Source organism: Ptiloglossa arizonensis, chromosome 1, assembly GCF_051014685.1.
Source record: "Ptiloglossa arizonensis isolate GNS036 chromosome 1, iyPtiAriz1_principal, whole genome shotgun sequence".
Classification (NCBI taxonomy): domain Eukaryota; kingdom Metazoa; phylum Arthropoda; class Insecta; order Hymenoptera; family Colletidae; genus Ptiloglossa; species Ptiloglossa arizonensis.
In genome coordinates this window covers 21,950,662-21,963,839 of record NC_135048.1, presented here as the reverse complement: position 1 = coordinate 21,963,839, position 13,178 = coordinate 21,950,662, and the positions used below count along the sequence as shown (strand labels likewise).

The following is a 13,178-nucleotide window of genomic DNA, read 5'->3' as shown; positions in this document are numbered from 1 at the left end:
GAAGCTTGGAAAAAAAAATAACGTTCCAAATTCGTTGCCACACAGCGCTTGCTCATTTAAGGGTCAAAGGACGAGTCTAGGGCGTATACGAAAGCGTCCCTGAGGCATCGATCGTACCGCTCGACAAAAATTTCACGCCCGGACTTTCTAAATTCGGTCGGAAAACCGGACAGACGCGTATTTCGTTCAATTGCATCGCAATGTACTGGTTAAACAACGCGCGACAATCGATCTCGAAGTAAACGCCGCGCACAGTGGTCGGTAACAACGAGAAAAGCACGCTTCCTGTCGCGTAGACGTGCAAGCGTGCCAACCAAGAGACAAGCACGACGCGCACGCACCGACAGTCAGCGGTTCACTCACCATTTAAATCGCCCAAGGTCCGGTGGAATTTAAACCTCAATCAGCGCCAGGAAGACGCCACATGTACACTGAAAGGCCGACGCACGGTTCGCTGGAGGCTCGTTGAAACGGGAAGAGGACGCTGGAGAACGAGAATATCACACACTGGCGGTACACAAGTTCGCCGACTTCCTCGTTGGAATCACGCACAGAATCCCAGACGTCGCTTTCGGTCACAACGTCGCACGCAACATATTATGATACATCTACGCAACGCGCGTCGAGTATAGCGAGCGAGAAAGAACAAACAAGGCCGTCGGACGCGTCGGGCAGTAACGTGTCGATACACAAAACAAAAGCTGACGGAACGTGATTAAACTGTTCGACACGAAGGAACGCGACCGTGCGCTCTGCCGCGAGAAGCGGAGCACTTGGAACACAACGGTGGGTCCGCGAAGGTTCACCTCACTTCTTTCTCGGCGTGAAACGAACACTTACGGTTTCCTCTCCGCGACACATTTGCTGGTAGATCTGTGGACACCGACCACGGTTTAAATCTCCACGAACTCGGTGTCACTGTTCGAATCACGAATCACGCACTTGATCGGACCCGCTTACGGCCACGGATAAATTCTACTTTATATTATTACTAATGGCAGTGATTATAAGAAAGAGGAGAGGGTGCTACGCACAGTGAGTGCTGAAGAGCACCTCCCCCACTAAAGGCTCTCACGCAACTAACGCGACTGGCGCGAAGGGTACACGGGGATTAGGAGAGGACGAGGGAGGGGATACGAGAAGATGGATGGAGGGGAGACCGACGGTAATATTACAGCAGAGGGACGTTCGGGGACGAGAACGAACGATAGGGGAATCGCGCATGCGTAGTGGCCCTGTTTTAGAACAGTACCGTGACACTCGTCGACAAGCCACCGCCCGGTGCACCCACCCCGTGTGTCACGGTATGAACTACAGCTGTCTACAGTGTTTCGATAGCGTGCTTATCTGGTACGTTGCCTCGGCCATCGCCGCTATGATGATTCTCTTCAACGTTCGACGTACTAAATTCACATCGTTGTATTGGATTTAATTTAACACCCGTTACCGATCATTTTGCTACGTATAAGAATAGTTTATCCTAAAACTGCAGACGATGTGAGAGAAGTATTTCGGAATACACATTCATCAAATCTTTTGTGTTTTGGTGCTTATAATACGCGTGTGTACATCGAAAGTTTAAACCAATTTTTCGGAAAGTTCCTGCATAGTGGAATCACTAGTTCGCATTCGTTTCGAAAACGTGCGTATGAATCGATGTATCGGGCAGCTGCGCGGGAAATTCGTATTCGAGCGGAACGAGAAGTTGCCCCTCCCAAAGCGGTTAATAAATTATGCCGAATTACCACGGCGCAGGCTTGCCTTTGCCAATCCGTTTCTCGTATGCTGGTATCACTTTGCCACTTTGTGCGAAAGAGAACGTCATACAAAGCCCAAGACCTACATATGTATAAGCATGGCATAAAAAAATTTAGCCAGAGTAATCACGCTTTGCACGATACACAACAATAAAATTACTTTTAATACGAGACGTGCGTATAGATGTGTATAATTAAAATCGTCGATTTATAACTATCTTAATTGTATCGTTAAATATTCGAACACCGTCGTTCGTACATAATTTTCTGTAATAACACGGAATGGTACTAACGGTATAGCGTCTATAATATTACGTTCTGCTAAAATCCACTAGGGTCCGATAATATTCAGGTGGATCGGAGATACGGATCGAAAGATCCACTGTTAAAAAAACTGTGATCGTTTTCGGCGAAGATACTTCGCCCCGGGCGATATACCCGTTTCTTTTCTATTTTATATTTTAACCTTGCTTAAAGGGCAATTTCGACGCTGCTTTCAATGCGGATTGCCTCGCAAACTCGCATCGATAGATTTCAGCTACTTCGAAAACTTTGAATCCTTAAAACTGTTTTAAAAGAGTACTAGATTCCGTGTACTTTTCCCGCCTTTTTTTTTACACGATTATCCGTAACAGCGATACGAACGCCGATAATTTGAATAACATAAAAGTCGACCTATTTCCATTAATTTTAAAATCGGTACGATCTTTGACCTCTCATAAATGAAAATAAATACTGCAAGAGAATCGATAATATAGATTTTTCTCACTTGAATGTAATTCGTATTTTTCATCGAAACATTGGCCAAGTCGTTTAATTTGATCTAGGAGGTCAAGAAAAATTTGCGATACGATCCGTTCTCTAACGTGCAATTATTAAATATACTTATATAATAAGAACGTTAGAGCGTTTTTAATTATAACACGATATTTATATTGTTATAAGTGCGATATGCATTTCGCGACGTTGGTGCTCCATTTAAAATTTAAACCGCTAAGTAGTATGCTTAACCGAAAGATCCCCATTGAAGAATATAAAAAATTATATGAAACTTCGGGAATTAATTTTGTTTTGTATTCGAGTTACGGTATCGTACGAAGTCGTAAAGCGCAAAACTTTATGGTATTCAGGGTGGTGCGGTATTTATTCCCGTTAATAACAAAACACCCCGCACACGTGTCTGGCTAAAACAGAGTTTAGAAATCTTTCAACGTTATCCGGTTCAAATTCGTGGACTATCGAGGAACGAGTTACAATAAGCGTGAACGTCCACGTCGTGAAATTGCACGTCGGTTTTTGCAACTAAGCGACCAAAAACTTTCCCATAAGGCACGTAGGTAAATAAGGCTTCGCCGGTAGATCTCTTCGCGGCGGAGTTACTAAGAATCCAAGTCTATTATTATGAGCATAATTGTCTGATTATACGTCTCCGATCTGGCACGGTTCTATAGAGTAAGGTTGTAGCGCTTCACAAAGGCACGTGTTCGTCAAATTCTCGCTACCACTCCAAATATATACATAAGTGTTGGGTTGCTGCAGTAATCCTTGTGGATTTCTTATAAAATTATACTACCACATTTAATACACAAATAAATTTCTATTACCCGAAGTGTGTTACATTAATTTCTGCACGCCTTTACCAATAGATAATAACATACTATTACACATTTTTATCTATTCTATAATTACTACGGGACTTATAATGTTATTTCATCGCAATTAATTTCTTGTCAGATTTCAAGGTCACCGATATTTTCTTAACCTTCGCGTAACGGTACTATTTATATCAAATGTTTTCACAACTTTTCGATGAAATATTCAATTGACCTAAAGCGTATATTGATAATATTCGAATGAATACTCTGGTCTTAAAAGATATCGGCAAACTTTACTCAAATGGAACATTTTGTCACAAGCGACAAAGATATTTAAGGTGTTCAAGTTATCGGGGACCCCGTGTACAAAGTGTGGAAAAAAAACTGTTCTTTAAAATCGGTAATTAGTACACTGTATTATCAATATATTAAGAAGCAACGATAAATGATCGATAACCGTTAATGATGTCTCTGGGTAGGATAAAATAGAAAATTAGATCGTTGAACGCAAACATTATATAACGCATACCTACATGGATGTAAATGTAACTCGCCCCTTCACGAGGATGTTGTTTTCTGCATTTGAAAAAGTCTATTTAAAAGTCCTATTACAATTTCAAATGAGAAGGCGGAAACGGATACGATTCGTTATATATAGGCAAAACGTAAAGGAGGGCCGCAGCTCGAATCGGTAAATATAAATGTAGAAAGAAACGGTGCTCCGAGTGGGTACAAATTCGAGCACAGAACTGTCCCTGTGTCGTAACAAAAAATTAGCCGCCTATCATCTATTCGAATATCGAGGAACTTGAAGAAATTCAAATATTCGAGTAACTCGAAAAATTAGAGTAGCTCGATTATATTAAACGACTGCACAAAATTCGAGTAGCTCGATTATATTAAACGATTGTACAAAATTCGAATAGCTCGATCACTGAAATAAACGAAAGAAATGCGTGTAGCTCGATCATTCCGATTGCGAAGAAATTCGAATAATGCGATCGATCGAGTAACTCGAGGGAATTCGAGTAACTCGACTATTCTAGGCACTCGAGGAAATTCGAGTAGCTCGACTATTCTAGTCGCTCGAAGAAATTCGAGTAGCTCGATTATTCAAGTTGCTCGAAGAAATTCGAGTAGCTCCCTAGTTGTTCCAGTAACTAAAAAAACAAAAAAGAAACGAACGATTAGTCGAGTAACGCGAGGGAATTCGCGTAACAGAATCGAGTAGCGCGATCACTCGAGCAACTCGAACGAATTTGTGCAGCTCGATTGTGCGCCGCGTAAGCCTACGCCAACGCGACAAAACCATTCGCCAAATGTATTTATGAACACTATAAACCGTAACCAAACGAACGAAAAAACTCTCACGAGTTTTGAGTACGCGGACAGTTCTAGCAAAGCGTGAGAGAATAAGCGAGAGAAAACTTCTCGACCGTCAAAAATCGTGTCGTCTTTGTTCAAACACACCACCGCAAAGCGTCACGTTTTCCCTTAACATTCGTTACTAAAATACACACGACGCCACTTTCCTGTTTCGTTTTTCTCGTTTCACGTTCGCTCGTCTTGGACAAAGAAACATCGCCAGTGATTCTCAGTTTTTTTCTGTTTTCAAAGCGGAATTGCTCGACGCCGAGAAGGGAAAGCGCGCCCGTTAGGCACGCAGTTTATACCGGCCGACCGAGAGCATAAAATCTTTTACTGCTAATATACTCTTATGAAGTGATCGCTTGGCGTTTTTTTTCTCTAGGCCGTTGTTCACGTGAAACGATCATTAGAAATTCAGAAAAATACTTCTGCCGCGATAATCTGCTATCTAAGAAAGTTCGAGCACACGTAACGAGCGTGAGCCTTTACCTCCACAGCGAATGGAATATAGATAGATAACAACACGACGAAGGTTAGTTACATAAAAACAAGCACGGGGATTGCAGTTACTTCACTCTGAAGTAACGCTCCGGCCATGACGTGGTTCCATAAATATCAACTTTATATGACCGGTTAATTAATCGAAGGAAAAACTGTGCGCGAAATCTCGCACGCAATATGTAACCTTTGCGTAATCGCACGGGCTCGTCGTAGCTGTATTAACGTGTAATCTATGCGCGCCGTGTAAAATAAAACACCGCCGCGTAAATCTGATCGAATTTATTGCACACTTTTGAAAAAACTCCTACTTAATACCTGGAACGAACAAAGCACCGTGCATTTAGTGTTAAATCGTTAAAACGTCGAAATGATATATCGAAACGTTCGATGTACACTTGAGCGATGAAAATTACGATACGAAGGGGTACCGTGAAGTAAGGGGAGTGCTTTACAAACGGAGTCTAAATTCAACGCAGATCGATAAATGACATTCTCCGTACGTGACGTTTAGTGGTGCACGTTACGAAATTCTGACCAATAGGACCTGCATTCCTTCCAGGATCAGATTTTACAGCTCCCAACTGGACGCATGCATAGAATATCTGTCTCGCAAACACCGGGCATTATTTAAATGTCTTTCGTCGTGTTTGTTCCAATCGAAATGTATCGTTAAATAGTAAAATGTTTTTATTTCAGCCTCGTCAGAAATGTAGGGAGATTGAAATACTTCTCGTAAGATCGAACACTGTCGTCCTACGACGGATGAAATTTCATCCGGTTTCAAAGATATCGTGGACGGAGTATATTTTAGGAGAAATATAGATTATAAAGCGTATCAATTATTATTAATCTGACAAGTGATGGAAAGATGGAAGAGGGAGAATAGAAGAAGACGTATTAAATCCTATCAACGTCATGGAACCTTTTGTTAACACAGAGATCCACATACGTCGGATATGATATAAAAATCGAAATTGAAGCGAGAGAGGTAATATTTTTCTCAGATTTACTCTCCGATCGCCGATGTTTCCTTCTTTTTCAACGAACATACAACCTACATTACCATTCGTTCCAAGTACAATACGAACGAGTTCAACGTACATTGTCATTTGTTCGAAGTATTTCCAGCTTCGACTCGCGAACCGATTCTCGTACGATTCGTGAGAACGACGTTAGATAACGCGTAACGCAGTTAACGTAGATAACAATTAGGTGGTCTCGATAATATTCTGCCATCGGTGCCGTTGAAAACGAGAAACAAGCGATTCTCCGCCTCGTTCCACGTATCCGTTGTAAAGTAGAGCAGCGAGATGAGTGCATTCGTCAGGATGGAAACGACGAAAATTCCAGCCGAGAGGTTCGTTACCAAAATACACACAGCGTTGCCGTGCAATCTCGTTTTCTCAGTTCCTTCTTTCTTCCGAGCCGAGGGAGCGACTTTAAACTCAGATTTAATTATTCCCAACGAGGACAAACGCCACAGGCAGGCGTGGCACGAACCGGGGGGAATCGCTCGTTTCCCAGTTCTCGTCGGATTACGAATTTATCTGCCAGCTGTCCGTCTCTCGCTCTTCGTGAAAAATTATGACGCATAAATCTGCGGAAATAATTGCTCGCCGATACGGAGTAACGCCGCGCGAAATCGTCCGGACATCGCCACCCCTCTCTCTCACTTATCTGCCCTAATTCGCTTTTCTACGGAAACACTGTTACTTTCAACGGAATCGATAAGTCAACCGGAATGGATCGGTTTCACTCTGGTCGAGAATCGCGTTATACAGTAGAAAACGATCGATCGTGTGCACGGTGGTCCAGTAACCGTTAACGCCATAATTATTTCCGAAACTATAGCAGTTAGAGGAGAACTTATCGGACCGAAGTTACGCCATAGAGAAATCGCTTCCGCGACACCGAAGGTCACCTCTCTTCTCCATTTAGACGAAACGTTTACATTTTATTTTATACATTCGCGTTGGAGTGATTCCAGCGAAATTTTACTTTTTGTACTATTGTCTCGTTATCGGACGCAACGAATGCAACGATACGAAGTAACCTTCAATGGAGACAATTTGTCGCAAAACGATATTTAAATATAGAACGAATTTTATGATAGATTTAGAGGATTTTCATTGAATCGATCCACAACCCAAAATCGTTCCAAGTCTGTCACGGTGAAAAGTATTTGTTACGACACGGAGATATTATCTATTGGCATAAGTAATCGCAATGAGCGACGAACATCGTCCGAGTAACGTTTTAATAAGTTACGAACAGGCCGTTTCCGGTGTATCCGAACACGTTGAACAAGTTTCGAAATGTTTGACGCGTGGATTGAGAACGATAAAAGTATCGTTCGGCGTACAAACTCACACGGGGAGGGCACCGGAAATGGAAACGCAGTTTTGAATGAGTCATACCTCAAATTGTGTATCTCCACAAATTCTGGAAGGAACAACCTTCCATCGGACATGTATATGTACGGCCACGCCTTCTTAGAGATAAATGGGGTTAAAGGTTTCGTGGGCCCTCGTAACGAAAAAAACTATCCTGTATCGTGCTTCTCGAACATGAATATTTATACAATTCGTTTCTCTCTCTCTTTTTTTTTTTCTTTAATTTTCAATTTTCCACTCCTTTCATCGATATCTATAATCCAATATTAACGTTTCGCCGATACGAAGACCTTGAAATCGTGACCCTTGAACTCCTACTATTTTAAATGTTCACAAAATATCACTAGCATTCCCTGTACGTAAGAATCATAGTCAAATTATCGAAGAACCACATCGTAGAGGATCGATCGATCCATCGGTAACATTAACGTATAAATTTATCGCTGTCCGAACCCGCTACTAATTGTACGATTTATTCAAATATAATTGAACCGTACTCGAGCATTAATTAGTCCCTTCCAATGAATTGAACAAAAATTCATCGGCTACCCTAACGAGATACGGATGTCTTTTCACAGTCCGATCCGCGGGAACTTTTTAAGGATGGCCTCAGAAGAACATGGCCGGTTACTTAGCCTAAGTGGCGAGTACGAGCACGTTAGGCCGGTCTTATCAGATGCCAGGCCACGTGGCTGTAACACGCACCCCGTTTTACCACGTGTTCGTGAGATGCCTACGTTTCTCTTGCAACGGTGCTGGTGCCAACTTACTTTCACGACATCTATTACAAATGGATGCATATAAATCGCGCAGCATGGTTTCATACCTCAATCGGGAAACGCAGCGGATCTGGGCTGGATAGTTGGCCGCGGTCGAATATTACTTATTCTCGCGGCAAATGAATTTTAACAAGAACCATCGTATATATAAGGTGATCCGTTAAATACCGATCGCCTGAACTCTATAACAGCTTCCGGGGTTTACCGCTAGACTTTCCGTACTTCTACGCTGCAATGGAACTTCGACAGCTACGAGAGAGGGAACTGAACATTTCTACTCGAGTATCTGTACAATTATCGAGGTAATCAACCGCTTGTGCAATACGTTTCTACAATCTACGGCCAGTAGTCGGTCTCTCGTGTAATCCTTTTACCAATGATCTACTTCCATCTCAAATGGAAGGTATGGTATCCATTTCGAAATTCACTTTGTTGCAAAGACACTTGTCAAGCGGAGTTCAACGAATTTGCGTGCAATTAACGAGGTTCTATTTGTCGTTTAGTTTTGCATAAAATCGACAAGTACAATACTCTGCATCGAATTGGAAGAGTTTTTTAATTGCACCATATGTACTAGAATTGCTAATGTCTTAGGTTGCGGATGTCTCAAGTGACACTAGGAGTCGACGAGCGCAGCAGAAATCATTCTACGGTTAATACCCTCTGTTGAGGTTGATGCCACAAAAAATGTATCGAACAAGGATAGACGTATTAACGAGAGACGAACGCGTTGTAACGTAAGATTTTATTCCGGTGTTGCTTCTTTTAAGCCATTAAGATACGTTTAAAGATCTTGGATGCATCGGTGTTTGGTTATTTGTATACTTCTCTTTTCTTCCGAATTATTCTTTCTCTTAATTATCAAGATCGAATTTTATTTAATAAGAACCTCGTTCGTTGTGGATCATTTGATCCTGCGCGTGAGATATTTCATAATTAACTTTAAAGATGTGTTACACTTGTCACACGATGCCCACAACGCACAATGAAACGAATGCAAAACAAACAAAATGTTAATACACCTCTACGCCATACTTGCTCCCGATGACCATCTACCACCCCTTATTTAACATTCATTTTTCTCCACTGTTCTTACCGATTATGATAGTCCATTTCTATCGAACCACCCTATATTTAATCGATGGATAACCCGCTGTTAATATTCAGCTTCGTTAACAATACTTAAAAGCACCTTTTCAAGCGATTCTGCATTGCGCGAATGCACGCTTGACCATTGGATAATTTACTGCCTAGTAAAGTATATTTATCGAATAAACTCCGTGCAGGAATTCGATTTATTCGCTCGCAGCGAAGCGCGCACGAAGCGCTGAAAATCTCTGTCCTCCATTTGGAACGGGCGCATAACTGATTTCTTTGGTGCAAGCGAATAACATTCGCATAGGAGTCACTGACTCGCAGATGTAACGTCGCGACGACTAATTTTAACTTCCTCGGTGGCTAAATGAATAAAAACAGACCGATCGTGATGCGTTTCGCCCGAAATAAAAGCGATTTTTTCCAGCGGGGACCGCGCGAATCCGGGCCGATACGCTCGGTCGCAATTCGCAGGGAATTTCTACAACGTGAACGAAATTTAATTATCTGGAGCTATGCCTTCGATAGACTAATTTCGCGACGTGGAACACATTTATCGAGGAAAAAAATATCCGTATTTACCGACAACGCGGCGAATTAACCGCGACAAAGTGACGTCACCTGCGTTCGCTTTTAAGGTGGTTGTGCACGATACGATAAAGGTCGCTCCCGTCGGACAATCTGACTCTCGAAAATGATTCGACGCAATTAACGCGCCACATTATCCCTTATCTCCACTCCGGGTTGTCGTTGTTGTTGTTATTCGCTCGTTATCCAGAACGTAACACAGCTTCGTTAATGTTTCGAATTGGCTCGTCTCTGTTTCTTCGTTGTGTTTCTGTAACCAGCTAAACACCCTGAAAGAATATTGTCTCCCGGTATCTCCAGGATCTACCGTGTATACAAGCTATTTCATAACGAACGGAGGAAACCGTTGCGGTGAAATTATAACCCTTTCGCGCGACAATATACAATATTTCGATAATAGATACCATTTATTTTTTTCTACGCACAAAGCGAGTCGCATAATCGTACAGTCGGCATAGTTAGATTCCTTCGAAAGGACCTCTCCAACGAAACGTTAAAATTTTTTTAAATACCTATGGAACACACGGTACGTCGTAAAGTATCATTGTCGCATGTGTATCTCGATACTAAAATTGCAATTTTTTTTTAAGTTATACAAAAAGAATTAAACGATAAAATCTTCGATTCTAAGGGCGAAGAGAAGAATGAGAAATAATTTCTCTTTCGAGGTCTTTGAGTTATTTTTTAAATATATATATATATATATATATATATATATATATATACACATATATATATATATATTTATTTATTTATTTATTTATTTATTTATTTAATACAGACAGAAAGAATATGACGAGAATTATTCGACGATAATTTATGCTACTACCGTGTTTGAAGTTGCATTGGAAAGAGAGCGTGCGCAAACCTGCTCGTCACGTGGTTTCTCTCTCGAGCAGGAGCGCGTACTGGCGGACGTTGTAACCCGGAAAGCGTTAGGCGATTCACCATTGGACATTTTTTCGTGTAGCAACGCTCGACCTGCACGCTCTCCTGCTTCGATGAGAAAATATACACGGTGAGTCACGCAATCTGATCGGGTTATGTCCCTTTTACGATTGACAATAGAAAAAGGTGGTAGATGAAAAAGTTGAACAGTTTAATAATGCCTATGACATTACGTTTCTCGCAGGTGCAACTACGCCCTTTAAAAGGAAAGTGCAAGTGCACTTTGCAGGTGTAAGTTGCACCTGCAATAAAAGTAATACCATAGGTTGTTTGACGTTATTAAACCGTTCAACTTTTTTCCTTTTCGTACGTTTCCTATTATCAACCGTAAAGGAGATATGACTGGTTCAAATTGCGCGACTGACCCTGCATTTACGCTCCGTGTCTCTAAATCACAACCTTCGACGTGTTTTATTTCAATATTGTGCAATAAATTGATACCATATATGGTACGGTTGACTCCGTTTCATTATGCTCTTCACGCCCGTGTTAATGAAGAAGATACACGTTTCGTTAAAAAAAAAAAAAAATGCGGTGACCTTGAAATCTCAAAAACTGGTTCTCGTCACGCCACGCGCACTTTCAAATCAAATATTGCCTTTCTTAAACTGTGTACGCGTCAACAGAGACAAGGGACACATTTTCCATTCCAATTCTACGTAAACCGCTCTGTGTATGCCATGCGAAATAACCAAAATACAATATAAAAAATGATAAAGATTATTCTCTTCCTTTCCTCAAGTCGATTAAAAAATGTAAATTTTTGACTGTCGGTGGTTCGTTCGTTATATACATGTTCTTTTTATAATATACTCAAATTTCACGTTGATCGACTAAGTAACTTTTGAATTGTTCCGCCAACAAATTTCATTTCGAGAGAATCGGTTTAAAAATTTCAGTGCTCAGTGCGAATTCGTTTGCATCCAGAAGCGGAATATTTACCAGCCAATTGTCAATTAAATATCAATGTCATAAATAGTTCAACAGACGTTTGGATCACCGATACGAATAATTTCAATATCGGTAATTGGTAATTCAACCTACCGGTGACCAATAATTCCGCTTCTTAATGCAAATCGATTAAAGCATATAGAGAGTACGATTCAAAGTCCTGTAACATTGGTTAATTTTCCAGATTTCTCTACGACCATTTCGGGATAATACTCTCGAAGCTCCAAAAAATAGATCTCGTTTATACAAAATTACGAAAATACTCCCTTACTACGGAGCACACCGTATTCTACATCCTCGAGGTGATATCAATATCGTAAAATTAAGTACAAGGTACAAATTCGCTCGAGATTAATTTGCAATATTCGTGGCACCCTAATGGATCCGTGCGATTTCGAAACATTGTATGGGATCCTGTTCAGAGGCAGGGAGAAGCAGTCGCCGAATGCAACGGTCCGTCGGATCGAACGCGAGTCGGTCCGATTCGACGGTCCAAGCAGCACCGCGATTCGAGAGAACCGAGGAGAGTCGAGACGTACCGAGCGTATCCGAGGCGGCCGAACGCGGGAGAAGGAAGACTCGTTCCCCCAGGGCCGAACACGGATGAAACAACAAGCAACCAAGGAACTATGGTCGTGGACTCGCAGGTCCGCGGGTCGTGTCTTTCCTCGTCGGTGTATTGAACTTGGTCTGGCGGGTCATTCAACTCCGCGGAGTGCCGTGCCGTCCCTGGTGACGTCACGTGACTCGCCGTCTCCGCCGTTGCCGAAGAGCAGAGGCAGGCGATGACGTGTCGCGCCGCCATTGGTTGAAACCTCGCCCCGCTACCCAATGACGTCACCGCTCGCGGAGGCACGGACCCGTCCGTCCAGGGCGCTGCCACCGCGAGTCACGACGTCACGAGTACCAATGCCGATAAACTCAGCGTGCTCCACGCAGTGTGCATAAACACGTGTGTATTCTGTACTCGAACAATAGGAGCGCGCAAATAACGCGTCTTTTTCTCACTTTCTACCGAACCTCTGTTAGAACAATGCGAACGAATACGACGTTAAGTTTTAAAAGCCAATTACACATCCGTGGACATTTCCATCGATTTGAGAGAGAAAAACACGTCGTTGAGTCACGACAGCGATATACCTTGTTTATGACTTTCCGCATTGTTTACTTTGCAACGGTGCGGCGTATCCCATAACGGGGGAG

At 42.1% G+C, this 13,178-nt stretch overlaps 1 protein-coding gene across 7 annotated transcripts in view; it reads right to left on the bottom strand.

The window, feature by feature from the left end:
• Utx (Utx histone demethylase) overlaps window positions 1-13,178 on the bottom strand; it is a 146,427-nt gene that overhangs the window by 119,344 nt on the left and 13,905 nt on the right. For 2 of the 7 annotated variants that reach the window (XM_076308858.1, XM_076308866.1), the window contains exon 1: window positions 364-1,056. The exons of the other annotated variants lie outside the window; for them this stretch is intronic. The gene's annotated coding sequence lies outside the window, so the exon portion shown is untranslated. Of the gene's footprint in view, window positions 1-363; window positions 1,057-13,178 lie in introns of those variants that run through there. 7 annotated transcript variants of the gene reach the window in all.